Genomic DNA, 11,446 nt, shown 5'->3' with positions numbered 1-11,446 from the left:
AAGTGCATTTGTGTAAACGTAAGCACCAGACTTAAGAGATTAAGCAAACCATGAAAAGAAACCACTAACCACAGCTTCTCCAAACCAGAACTAAAATTCCTTTAGTTTCAATTGGAAAAGCAGAAGTGATGATCAGGATACAAAAAAAATGACAAAGTATGTGAACACAGGAGAGTGAACAAGGGCCACTGTCTCTTCCTGTGTCAGTGGGAGCCTCACATCTAAGCTGGATTTAGAAGGTTGCTACTTTGGACTGAAAGTTATCTCCAACCCTAGTTAGTAAGCAAGTAGAGCAGAATGCTTCAATTATTTCAAGGTTTAGTGGTAAAGCTCTGCAACCCTCAAAACCATTTTAATCGGCGTGAATTTTAAAGTGACTCAATCTGCTGGCTGGAGTATCTAACGGCTTAACCACGAGGTCATGTTGGAAAATTATTCCAATTGCTTTTGCTTTTCCTACTGAAGATGGATTTGAACGTTCTCGTAGTTTGCAGTTGGCTCGTTCTGGGTGTTTGGTCCTGAGGAGGCCCAAGTACCTGGAGAGGAAGAATCTGAAACCTCAAGACACTCGAGTGCTGTCTGGGGAGATGGAGACCCCAACCTGAGGGCCACTGATGGACTCAGCATGGGCGCAGGGCCTCCCGACGCAAGGGCCACGTATTTGCCACTTACAAAACAACATAAGCACATACCCTCAGGTGTGCACACACGCTCTGTACACGCTCACGTCTGTCCGTGCCAATACCAACACACAACCCTGAGGTGTACACACACGCTCTGTACACATCTGTCCCAGCCAGCACCAGCACACACCCCCAGGGGTACACATACGCTCTGTACACACTCATGTCTGTCCATGCCAACAACAGCACACACCCCCGAGGTGTGCACACATGCTCTGTACACATCTGTCCCTGCCAATGCCAGCACACATTCTGTGCGCACTCACATCTGTCCCTGCCAATGCCAGCACACATCCCCAAGGTGTGCACACACATTCTGTACGTGCTCACATCTGTCCCTGCCAATGCCAGCATACACCCCCAAGGTGTGCACACACGCTCTGTACACGATCACATCCCTCCCTGCCAATATGAGCACACACCCCCAAGGGAGCACACACGCTCTGCACATACTCATGTCTGTCGCTGCAGTCTGAGTCAAACAGTCACAGAGGCAGAGGAGGAGGAGGAAGGACGCGATGGGCACTGAGGTCCTGGGCCGGTTCCCCTCCCTATCTCAGGAAAGACCCCTCATGTGCTCCTGCCGTCACTCACCCTTCCGCCTCCATCCTCCATCCTCCCACATGGATCAGGAGGACGCCCACTGCACAGAGCTGTGATGAGCATGAACAGAAGATGGCAGGAGCTCATGCCAAGGTGCTGAGCACGGGGCCTACGGAGTGCTTCTTTCTGCTGTGGCTGACATCATCAAACAAGAGGCTGACACGGCTTCCAGAGAGAAAGTCACTCGCTGAGACACTGAAACGTGTGACCTAGTAGCCTGTGAAGGTCTAAGAACAAACCAACAAACCAAACGGTTTTGTTTGTTTTTCAAACACCACAGCCTGTTTTTTTCTTTTTTTTCTTTTTTTCTTTTTTTTTAGACGGAGTCTCACTCTGTCGCCTGGGCTGGAGTGCAGTGGTCGGATCTCAGCTCACTGCAAGCTCCACCTCCCGGGTTTACGCCATTCTCTTGCCTCAGCCTCCCGAGTAGCTGGGACTACAGGCGCCCGCCACCTTGTCCGGCTAATTTTTTTTTGTATTTTTTAGTAGAGACGGGGTTTCACCGTGTTAGCCAGGATGATCTCGATCTCCTGACCTCGTGATCTGCCTGTCTCAGCCTCCCACTCCTGACCTCGTGATCTGCCTGTCTCAGCCTCCCAAAGTGCTGGGATTACAGGATTGAGCTACCGCGCCCGGCCCTTTTTTCTTTTTTTTAATGCTCTATCTTGGGTATCGTTTAGTTTAATTTCAAAGTAAGTCCAATAAATACACAAAATCACAGGACTGAGCATGGAGCATTGTTTCACTTCATGTCCTCCAGCCTTTAGGACACATTAAGGAAAGACAAGATTCCAGGATTCCCATTAGAAAGGCTGCCCTGAGGCACCTGCTGGGGCAGCCAAATTGCAGCTGTTGATGCTGCCCCCAAGCTGCTTGGATGAAGCAGAAGATTCCGGAGGTCCCTTCTCTTCTGCCCCTCGCCCAGGAGAGAAGGTTGGGGGAGAAAGGTGAGAGAAGACAGGAAGAAGGAGGGGGAGAGGGAGAGAGGAGGGGGGAGAGAGGAGGGGGAGGGAGGGGGGAGGGAGGGAGAGAGGAGGGGGGAGGGAGGGAGGAGGGGCATGTTCCATCCACCAAGGCAGCTGCACTGCAGAGAGAATGGAGGGTGTGTTGCCTCTCAGGACAGCAAGTTCATGCTGTTTATATTTGTTAGCATAAACAGTGACCAGCTGAGGACAGGGCTGTAATTGGAGTTGACAACGTTTTATTTTCATAGTTGATATTGGGGACCTGGACCTAAAGCACTGTACCTTGCCCTTTCACCAGTTGGGCCAATGCCTCTCTATACTTGAGTCTATTTGACTAAATACCCAATATTGACTAGGAATTATGGCGTGTAGGATACCCCTTACCACAGTAAGTTCAAACTCACGTTCTAAATGCAATTTGCTCAGGGACTGGCTTCTGACTCTGGGTGGGAATGTTAAGCTCAGTCCAGTTCAATTCAAAGAGCATTAATCAAGAAAATCCTAGACCAAGAGCTGTGTTAGACACTGGGTTTGGGGTGATGGGGATACGAAGATGTGGAATTAGAACTCGAGAAACTCAAATGCTCTCATTTAATTCCCTAATGCAATTACCTAGCTTCAACTTGATGGCTGTAATGTCTAAATTCACTTTTTCTTTATTCCAGCTCTACATAACAAAGCATAAATAATCACAGAGGAATGATTCTGTGTTGGACTATTCAGTGGACAGGACAGAGAACAGCATTCTGACCAGTGTGAGACACAGTCTCCGTTCCCAGGAAGCCCGTGAGGTGGCTGCACGGAGCACACGCGTGAAGATTCAGGAGCACGAGCGTCAGGTGACAGGAGGGGCACGGAGGCAGCACCAGACAGATGACTGCCGAGGGGCCGCTGCAGCCGGGCTGGCCGGGAAGGTCACGGGAGTGGGCTCAGGTGTCTCCCTCCAACTGCACTTGGTTTTCATGAGGACGCGTGCAGGGAAGGGGATGACACTGAAATGCTGTGGCGCTGAGGGGAGGAGGGGAGGGACGCAGGGCTGAGGGCTGGCCACCACCCCTTGCATCCATGTCCCTATGAACGCTGCCAAAATCAGCCCCAATGGGAAGAAGTGAGGTGGGTGAAAGAGGTGGACAGACTTGGCTTCCATGGAATTCACAGATTCCAGTCATTAAAAATCCCTTCTGAGTTTTCATCTGGAAAACTTTGCAAATGTATTTAGGGACAAGAGGCAGAAAATGAAGCCAACACAGTTGGGCTCAAACCGCCACCCTTCTCCTCTCTGCATCCAGGACCCGCCCTGAGCCCCTGAGTGCAAGGACCCCGAGCTGCCCAGCTCAAGAGCGTGGCCCCTGACCAGAGGAGGGAGCTGCACAGAGGGGCCCCCAGCACGTGGATGGCAGGATCTGTGCTATCTCAGTCCCAGGGCCCCAAGCAGAGAAGGCCTGGGGTTCCCAGCTGAAGTTTTGCTGTCTCCTCTGTCACCAAAGTCGAGAAGGACTGAGTGGGACCAACACCGGACCTGCAGTCTCCTCGCTCCTCGGTGGCTGCCGATGTGGCCCTCAGGCTGCGGGTGAGACCGTCTAGGGAAGCTCAGACAGCGGCGGGAATCACAGCCACGAGTGCTCCAGGGGCCCCAAAACACAAGCACAGCCTGAGGAAGGCAGCGCCCGCTCAGATCCACGTCCAGGCTTGTGTGCCACACTCGAGAGGCACACGGTACCAGAACATGGTGCTTTAAATGGCTTTGTGGGGTGTAGGAACAGAAAGTGGGGCCTCGAGTGGTTCAGAAGTCACTCCCACCAGCCCGCGGGGACCCAGGCAGCCCCTCTGGACGTGACTGGAGTCTCTCCAGGGCGGGCTCCAAAGTCCCACAGAGGTGAGCCTTGGTCTTGCTCTGACCTGAGGAAGGCCCCTGACAAGCATCCTGAACGTGCAGCCACACAGCTGGCTGACTCATGTGAAGGGACCTGCTGAACCACGAGCCAGGGATGGCTGGAGAGAACTCGACTAACACACGATCCCTGCCCAGGCGCCCACCTGGGGCGTCCACGAGAAAACTACGGAAGCTGTGAAGACGGAGGTGTGCACCGGGCTGGGAGAACACAGGGAGGAGCCGCACTGGGGACCGGGAGGGACAGAGGGCTGGGCCCCACAAGCAAACGAGGGAGTCGCTCAGTGCCATGAAGATCCCAGTGCACCCACAGATGCAGGCCTGGCTGGCAGCACGACCTTGGCTGCAGGGGCCCAGGACCACGTGTGTTTGGCAGGAGCTGCCCTCCTGGAGCTGCACTATGGGTACTGTCATTTTAGAGGCAGGTACCTGATATCAACGATGACAATCAACTATGCCACCCTGAATTACAGCCGTGTCCTCAGCGGGTCACTGTTTACGCTGACAATTACAAAGAGCTTGAACTCGCTGTCCCAAGAGGAAACAAGCCCTTCATTATCACCGCCGCAAGCCTCTGTGCGGCCCTCCTCCCCCACGGCTTCCCGTCGGGGCAATGTGAAGTCCCATGACAGTGACTCAAGAGCCAGTCCAGTAGCTTCAGTGCAGGAAAAATCACAAAAACTCAAACACATCCTAAACGTGGGCAGTTGGTAGGAGCCGATTCCTAAATTAAACCTGTTGAGAGGCTTTCTGGGCTAGCACAGCTCTGATCACAGGCTTGTGCTTTCTGCTCCCCACGAAGGGCGGCGAGGAGGCTGGGCTCTGCCATTCTGCAGGCTCCGCTATGTGGAGTCCGCCCTGTGGCCTCGGTGGCCCCTGCCAGACAGTGTGACCGTCGCCCGCAGTGAACACTCAGCACAGCAGAGCAGGCTTGGGGAAGAACAGAAAGAGACCTCTAAGCCTGCAGAAGTCGCTAAGCCAGGCACGGCCTCACGTGCACTGCGTGTCAATCACGGCCTAAGCAAGAATCAGCTCTTAATAGTTCCAGTAAATGCAAAGACCGCCCTGGAAAACTGCCTGAACCTTTCTGACTACTCACAGGTGAGGAGCCACTGCCTGACACACAAAGGTAAAGAATTAACCTGAAACTGCATATTATAAAACTTATTTTTAAATGACGGCACTTAATTTAAAAGACTCCCAAAGAATACTGCATTAGAAAGTGACAGAGTGAAACTGTGAGGTTGACCACAGGAGTCCCTGGAAATTTCACCAAATGTTGTGTCAAAACTGGGAAACAGAAGAACCACACCTGATGAAACATTCGATTAATCACTCAAGTCCTCCCCACATAGGAAGTTATGTTAAAAAGTGTTCCCAGAAGGTAAAGTGAGCGGGAGGGCTGTGAACACACAAAGAAAGAGCCACTTCATCCACGACCACGACAAAAGAAACGCTAACGAGTGCCAATGACACACTGGAGTCCAGGACTCTGGGCGCAGCTGTGATGGGGACACTCAGGATCCCACTGTCCAGATGGGAAACCACGGTGGAAACACCAGGGAGCCTGTCCCAGGGTGTGGAGCCAGTGAACGGTGGTTCATACTGGGCCAATCCCTGCTGCCAGTCTCTGGGACTCCTGGGGACAGAATCCTGTTGACTTCACTCTGGGGTGCCAGAGGTGGCAGCATCCCCCAAAGGCACCTGGAGAAGTGGTGTTACCCTCCATCCCCTGTCCCCGGCGTTACCCTCCATCCCCTGTCCCCAGTGTTGCTCACCATCCTCCTCACCTCCAGGCCCCTCTCCGTCTCCTCCCTCATTTTCCTGTTCACCCAGAGCATGTCACATGACTCTTACCTTTTCAAGAGGCTCAGCTGCACCCAGAGGCATTCCAGCCTATTCGGGACGGGACACACACCCTGAGGAAATGCCAGCACAGGGCCGGAAGGGCCTGAGACCCTCTCACTGTCACCCAGGAAGGATGGAACAGCCTACAGTCACGCTGCTTGTCAAGCAGGATGAAAACATCTGTGTCCAAAATATTCTTTTCACTACAACTGTTCAGACCATTCGTGAATGAATCAGTTAAATACCAACAAGGGCCATTCCCACTTATTCTCTGGCTACAGTTTTTCACCCATCAGCAACCACACTCCTAGGACCTATCCCTAACGAAGTATCAGTGCCTTGTGCCTTTTAGGAAAACCTCTTTCTCTCCAGCTTTGTCCTCCTTCCACAAAAGGTGCCTCTGACTGCCTCACTCGCCGTACCAGGATTTCACTTGGCTACAGACGAAAATCTGCATGGGGCTCAGAGGTGGGTGGTCCCCGCATGGGCAGCAGCTCTGTGACATCATCCAAGGAGCCTGGCCCAGGCCTGTCCCACATGCTAGGACTCTGTCTTCTGACACTTGGGCCCCTGAAGCTGCTTTCCCTCCAGGCATCATGCCCCGGGCAAGAAGGCCGGACAAGGGCTCAGGGCTGCTGTGGGTCGGGAAAGCCTCCCGACACCTCCCTCTCCAGGACCTCCCATCAGCAGCCCAGCATCTGGACCTGTGTCACCAGCCACTCCGCCGTGCAAGAGAATTAGTTTTTTAGCTGGATGCGCTGCTTCCCTAAACAAAGTAGGGTGTTGTTACTGAGGAAAAAGCTGGCATCTTCTTGGCAACCCCGCGACATCCAGCCACCGGTTTTCACCACCCCAGAGATGTCCACCCAGGGCAGATAGTGTCTTCAACCAAGCGCCACTGACCCAGAAGTGCAGTAATTAGTACACTTTCACCAGAGTCACCCACTCCTTCACCTTTACACCCAAGAAAAACATGTTTGCCAGGCAAATTAGATGTCCGGGAGGTGTAAGGAAACCCCAAGCCTGCTTTAAGCCTCAGACTTTTGAGACAGTTGAGGGCTGTGCACACAAGAGCAGGGCTGCACCTCAAAGCACTGCTCCTGCTGGACATCACGGAAAGACTGCATGGCTCAGCCACATGGACCCTTCCAGGACTTCACCAGAGGGACCTCTGTGGTACATGCAATGATGTGCACTTCGTTCAGCCTCAAACAGACCATGCCCTCATTCCAGGGTCGGTGATCCACCTCCTGCCATCAGCCCCCCACCTCACCGAGGGTCTGCGTCTGCATCTGTCATAACTTTGCTGTTTTACCTGGGTACTAAAATGCAGTATCAGAATGTTTAAAGATCTTTAAATACCAACATTCTGGGTGCAGTTCTTGGCACTTTAATGTGGTCACTCAATGCAGGCCTCACAACTCTCAGGTAGCTCATACCTTTCCTACCTAACCAAGGAAGAAACGGAGGCATGGAAGGTGCAGCTCCGAAGGAGCAGGTTAGGATTCAAACCAGTGATCTTCGTCACATGCTGACCTACCTCTCAGGCTGAGATAACGTTCAAAATTAACCAGGTAGAACAGTGTTCCATAAATCAGCCAGAAATGGTCCTTGTGGATGGGCCTGTGGTTATTCCCTGAAGAACAAGACCATTCACCTGAAAATCCACCTGTGTCACACTCAAATGTTTACATATCCAATTATTTTTAAAATACCCCAATCAAGCATGTTTACAGCCATTTAGATCCATATAGATTGTCTGTTTTGCTGACAATCAACCCAAGACCTCTGTCAGCAAAGGACACGGTGCCAGGTTCAGAGAAGGTGGGACAGAGACGCAAACAGGAACAGCTCCGTCCCTGGGAGCCTCGCTCTGATGGGCCAGTGAGGACATATCACAGACCGCGAGGCACACGCAGACGGCAGGCCAAGAGAAGGGGCTGTGCTGCCGGGAGGCAGTGCATTGAGCTCTAGTGGATGGAACACTGCTAACCAGTGAAGGTGGAGAGAGGGCACCCGTCTGAGAGGATGAAGAGGCAGCAAAGCACAACTGGCCTCAGGGAACCAGAAGCCACAGGGACATCAGGCTGGGTGCTGCTGTCTGCTGGCCACTGGCTGGGGGACTGTACTGGGCCTGGAGGGACATCCCTGACACTCTCCACCGGATGCCAGGGGCACCCCCAGCCCCAGGTGAGAACCACGGATCCCATGGTGAATGAGGCCAGCCTGTGGGAAGTGGGGCTGGGACAGCTCTGCACAGCTTAATAGGAAAATTGGATTCTATTTTCTGGTGCTTTGGTGACACCAATGGCTGGTCAGTGCTGTCCGTCAGGAAGTGATTTGATGACAGATTAGAGAAGGGGCTGCCAAGGCCAGCGGGGCACTCGCTGCCTGGGTCCAAGGAAAAGGAAATAAAGGCTGGCGATGTGACAGTGTGGTGGAGCACGAAGGGAAGGAACTGGTGGAGACACAGGGCTGGCCCCGCACAGGGCTACGAGCAGCTACCTGGGGGTTGGCCTATTAATTCTTCTCACGACCCCAGGAAGCAGCTGCGAGGATCGCTCTCCTGAGGACAGAACTGCTCCAGAACTACACAGCGAGGATCCACAGAACCAAGATCCGGGCCAGCTCCACAGCGGGCGATCTTGACCCCTCACCCGTGGTCCTGAGGCAGGGATCAGAGCCCCCTGGACACACAGACCCTCCCAGGAACTGCAGGAAGGGGAAGCAGACGCCCCGGACCAGCGGCAGGACCCAGGGTTTGTGCCCTCCAGGTCACATGGGGACCAGCCACTGCACAGGTGGACACATGGTGTTTTAACCCGCGCTGGAGGAGGGAGCCTTCGCTCTCAGCGTGGAAGGGCGGAGACCCCACCCTCGATGGGGCCTGGCCTCCCTGCTTTAACCCGTGCTGGGGGAGAGGAGCCCTCGCTCTCAGGGTGGAGACCGCAGCTGGATGGGGCCGGCCTCCCTGCTGGGCACAGCCTGAGCCACATGACCAAGGCCAGAGAGGATTACCAAGGTTCACCTAGCCCAGCTTCCCGCAGCCCCTGACGAGGCCACTACCCTCATCTGAACAGCCCTGTCCATCACCAAGCCCCACCCTCTTCTGCCAGCCCTGCCCCCACAAGGCCACGCTTCTCCCATGCAAGCCCCGCCCCCAAGGCCCAGCTTGCCTGCAGCCCCGCCCCACTGTCTCCACCCCATCTCCTGCAAGCCCCATCCCCAAGGCCCAGCTCACCTGCATCCCCACCCTACTAGGCTCCACTCCTCACCTGCAAAGAGCCACTCCTCACTAAGCTCCTCACATCACTTGCACAGCCCCGCCCAACATAGCACGCCCTTCTAGAAACCCTAGACACACTAGGGTTTCTGCAGCCAAACCTGATGATTCGCCGAGTGTGAGCACGAAGACTCAGTGCCCTGATCTGTTCAGTCAGGTTTTGCCATCAAATAGTTTGCTCTAAACTTCTGCAGAATCTTTCAGTTTTCTGAGCCATTTGGGTTTCAAAATTATAAAGAAGAAATTGTAGACCTATACTTACTTGGGTTTATATTAAAATGGATTCATTTGTTTTTTGTTTTGTTATTTGCTTAAACCTTTTCCATTTTTTTTTTTTTTTTTTAGCATAGTAACTAAAAATGACAACACTTCACATATTTGGCCAGCTGTTGGCTCTGTGCTATGCTTGATGTTGTAGCAAATGTAAAAGACAAACAGCTTACTGTCTAGAAAGACTGACGTCGCTGTGACTGGAGGCACATGGTGGATGCCATGCGGAGGGCCAAGGACAAGGGCGGGAGGAGGAGTGGGAGCTGCTGCTGCTGGGGGGAGAGGGAAGAGCTGGACAGGGTGGTGTGAGAAAGCAGCTGCCTCTGGGCAGGGCTCCAGAAAGGGAGCCAGGCAAGTGACTAGGGGGTTCCAGGCAAGGTCCAGGCATGGATGTCCTGACAACAGACTTAGTGCATTTGTGAAATCCTGCAAAGGTCGGGCAGACAGACACCTGAGTTTATAGTACTGGCTACTATTAATAAGGGCCTCACCCAGAGTGGTAGATTCTTCTCCTTTATTTTTCAAATTTTATACAAATGTACTTATTTTTGAGACTGGGACTCACCCTGTCGCCCAGGCTGGAGTGCAGTGGTGTGATCTTGGCTCACTGCAGCCTCGAACTCCTGGGCTCAAGCGATCCTCTCACCTCAGTCTCTCAAGCAACTGGGACAAGGTGCCACCACGCCTGGCTCATTTTGTGTGTGTGTGTGTGTAGGTGTAGGTGTAGGTGTAGGTGTAGGTGGAAACTTTGTGTCTAGGCTGGTCTCAAACTCCTGAGTTCAAGCAATCCTCTTGTCTTGTATATTAGTCTAATCTCACACTGCTATGAAGGAATACCCAAGACTGGGTAATTTATAATGAATGAGCTAAAAAGTAAAGAGGTTTAATTGACTCACAGTTCTACATGGCTGGGGAAGCCTCAGGAAACTTACAATCATGGTGGAAGGCACCTCTTCACAGGGTGGTATGGAAGAGAATGACAAGTGAAGGGGGAAGCCCCTTATAAAACCATCAGATCTCGTGAGAACATACTCACTGTCACGAGAATAACATGGGGGAACCGCCCTCATGATTCAATTACCTCCTACCAGGTCCCTCCCACAACATGTGGGGATTATGGGAACTACAATTCAAGATGAGATTTGGGTGGGGACGAGGCCAAACCTTATCACCTTGGCCTTCCAAAGTGCTGGGATTAAAGGTGTGAGCCACTGTGTCCAGCCATAGAAACTTACGATAAGTCATGTTTCTTGTTTGAGAAATAGCTACCATGAACGCTATTATTATTAAAGCTATATATTATTAGAAAGCAGACATCTCACTGTATCTGCTGATTTTAAATGCATTGATCATCTGATACAAAGTACGGTAAGCTTGGAAACAAGTAATTTAACAGCGGTAGATGATGCAGGTCGTAGTGGGCCGCTTTATGCATGACTGTTGGATGGCAGGCTCCCTAGATTGGGCTGAGGAGACCCGAGGTCTCACATCTGCCAGCGATTTGCTGTGTGCGCTTGGCCAGGTGACTCATGGCACCTGGACGGAGGGGGTGGCAAGTGATGTGGTGATCACAGGGACGTGGTATGTGATTGAGGGAGAGGGCTGGGTCGGCTGGCATGACTGGAAGAGAAGACAGTTTCTTTCATACCGAGGAGTATGGACACTTACCAGGAGGCTTGCCTAAGGTAGGAGAAGACCTTCCACCCTGCCCCAGGAGTGGGGAGCCTTTCATCTTTTTGGTGGGCATTTCTATCCTCCCAGCCCCTCCAGCTGTTCTGGAAGCCCCAGCTTTGTGCTTACAGCTACCATCGAGAATCCATCCCAAACTAGGGGAAGCAAAGACTGATCCCGGACCCTCTCCCCACTGTCGCCGACTAGCCCACTCCAGCATTGCCCCTCCTGC

General features: G+C 52.8%; 1 protein-coding gene and 2 long non-coding RNA genes across 3 annotated transcripts in view; 2 read left to right on the top strand and 1 right to left on the bottom strand.

Moving 5' to 3' along the window:
* LOC135971520 (uncharacterized) overlaps positions 1-11,446 on the bottom strand; it is a 106,317-nt gene that overhangs the window by 75,827 nt on the left and 19,044 nt on the right. The window lies entirely within an intron of this gene.
* LOC141407035 (uncharacterized) lies at positions 2,356-6,383 on the top strand. Its single transcript, XR_012413966.1, has 2 exons — positions 2,356-2,639; positions 2,917-6,383. It is a non-coding gene; the product is annotated as an uncharacterized lncRNA (long non-coding RNA).
* LOC141407034 (uncharacterized) lies at positions 7,914-9,565 on the top strand. Its single transcript, XR_012413965.1, has 2 exons — positions 7,914-8,180; positions 8,533-9,565. It is a non-coding gene; the product is annotated as an uncharacterized lncRNA (long non-coding RNA).

The sequence above is a fragment of the Macaca fascicularis genome, chromosome 6 (assembly GCF_037993035.2).
Source record: "Macaca fascicularis isolate 582-1 chromosome 6, T2T-MFA8v1.1".
Taxonomy (NCBI): Eukaryota; Metazoa; Chordata; class Mammalia; order Primates; family Cercopithecidae; genus Macaca; species Macaca fascicularis.
The sequence above is the reverse complement of the archived record's forward strand: the minus strand, read 5'-3'. Positions and strand labels throughout refer to the sequence as shown.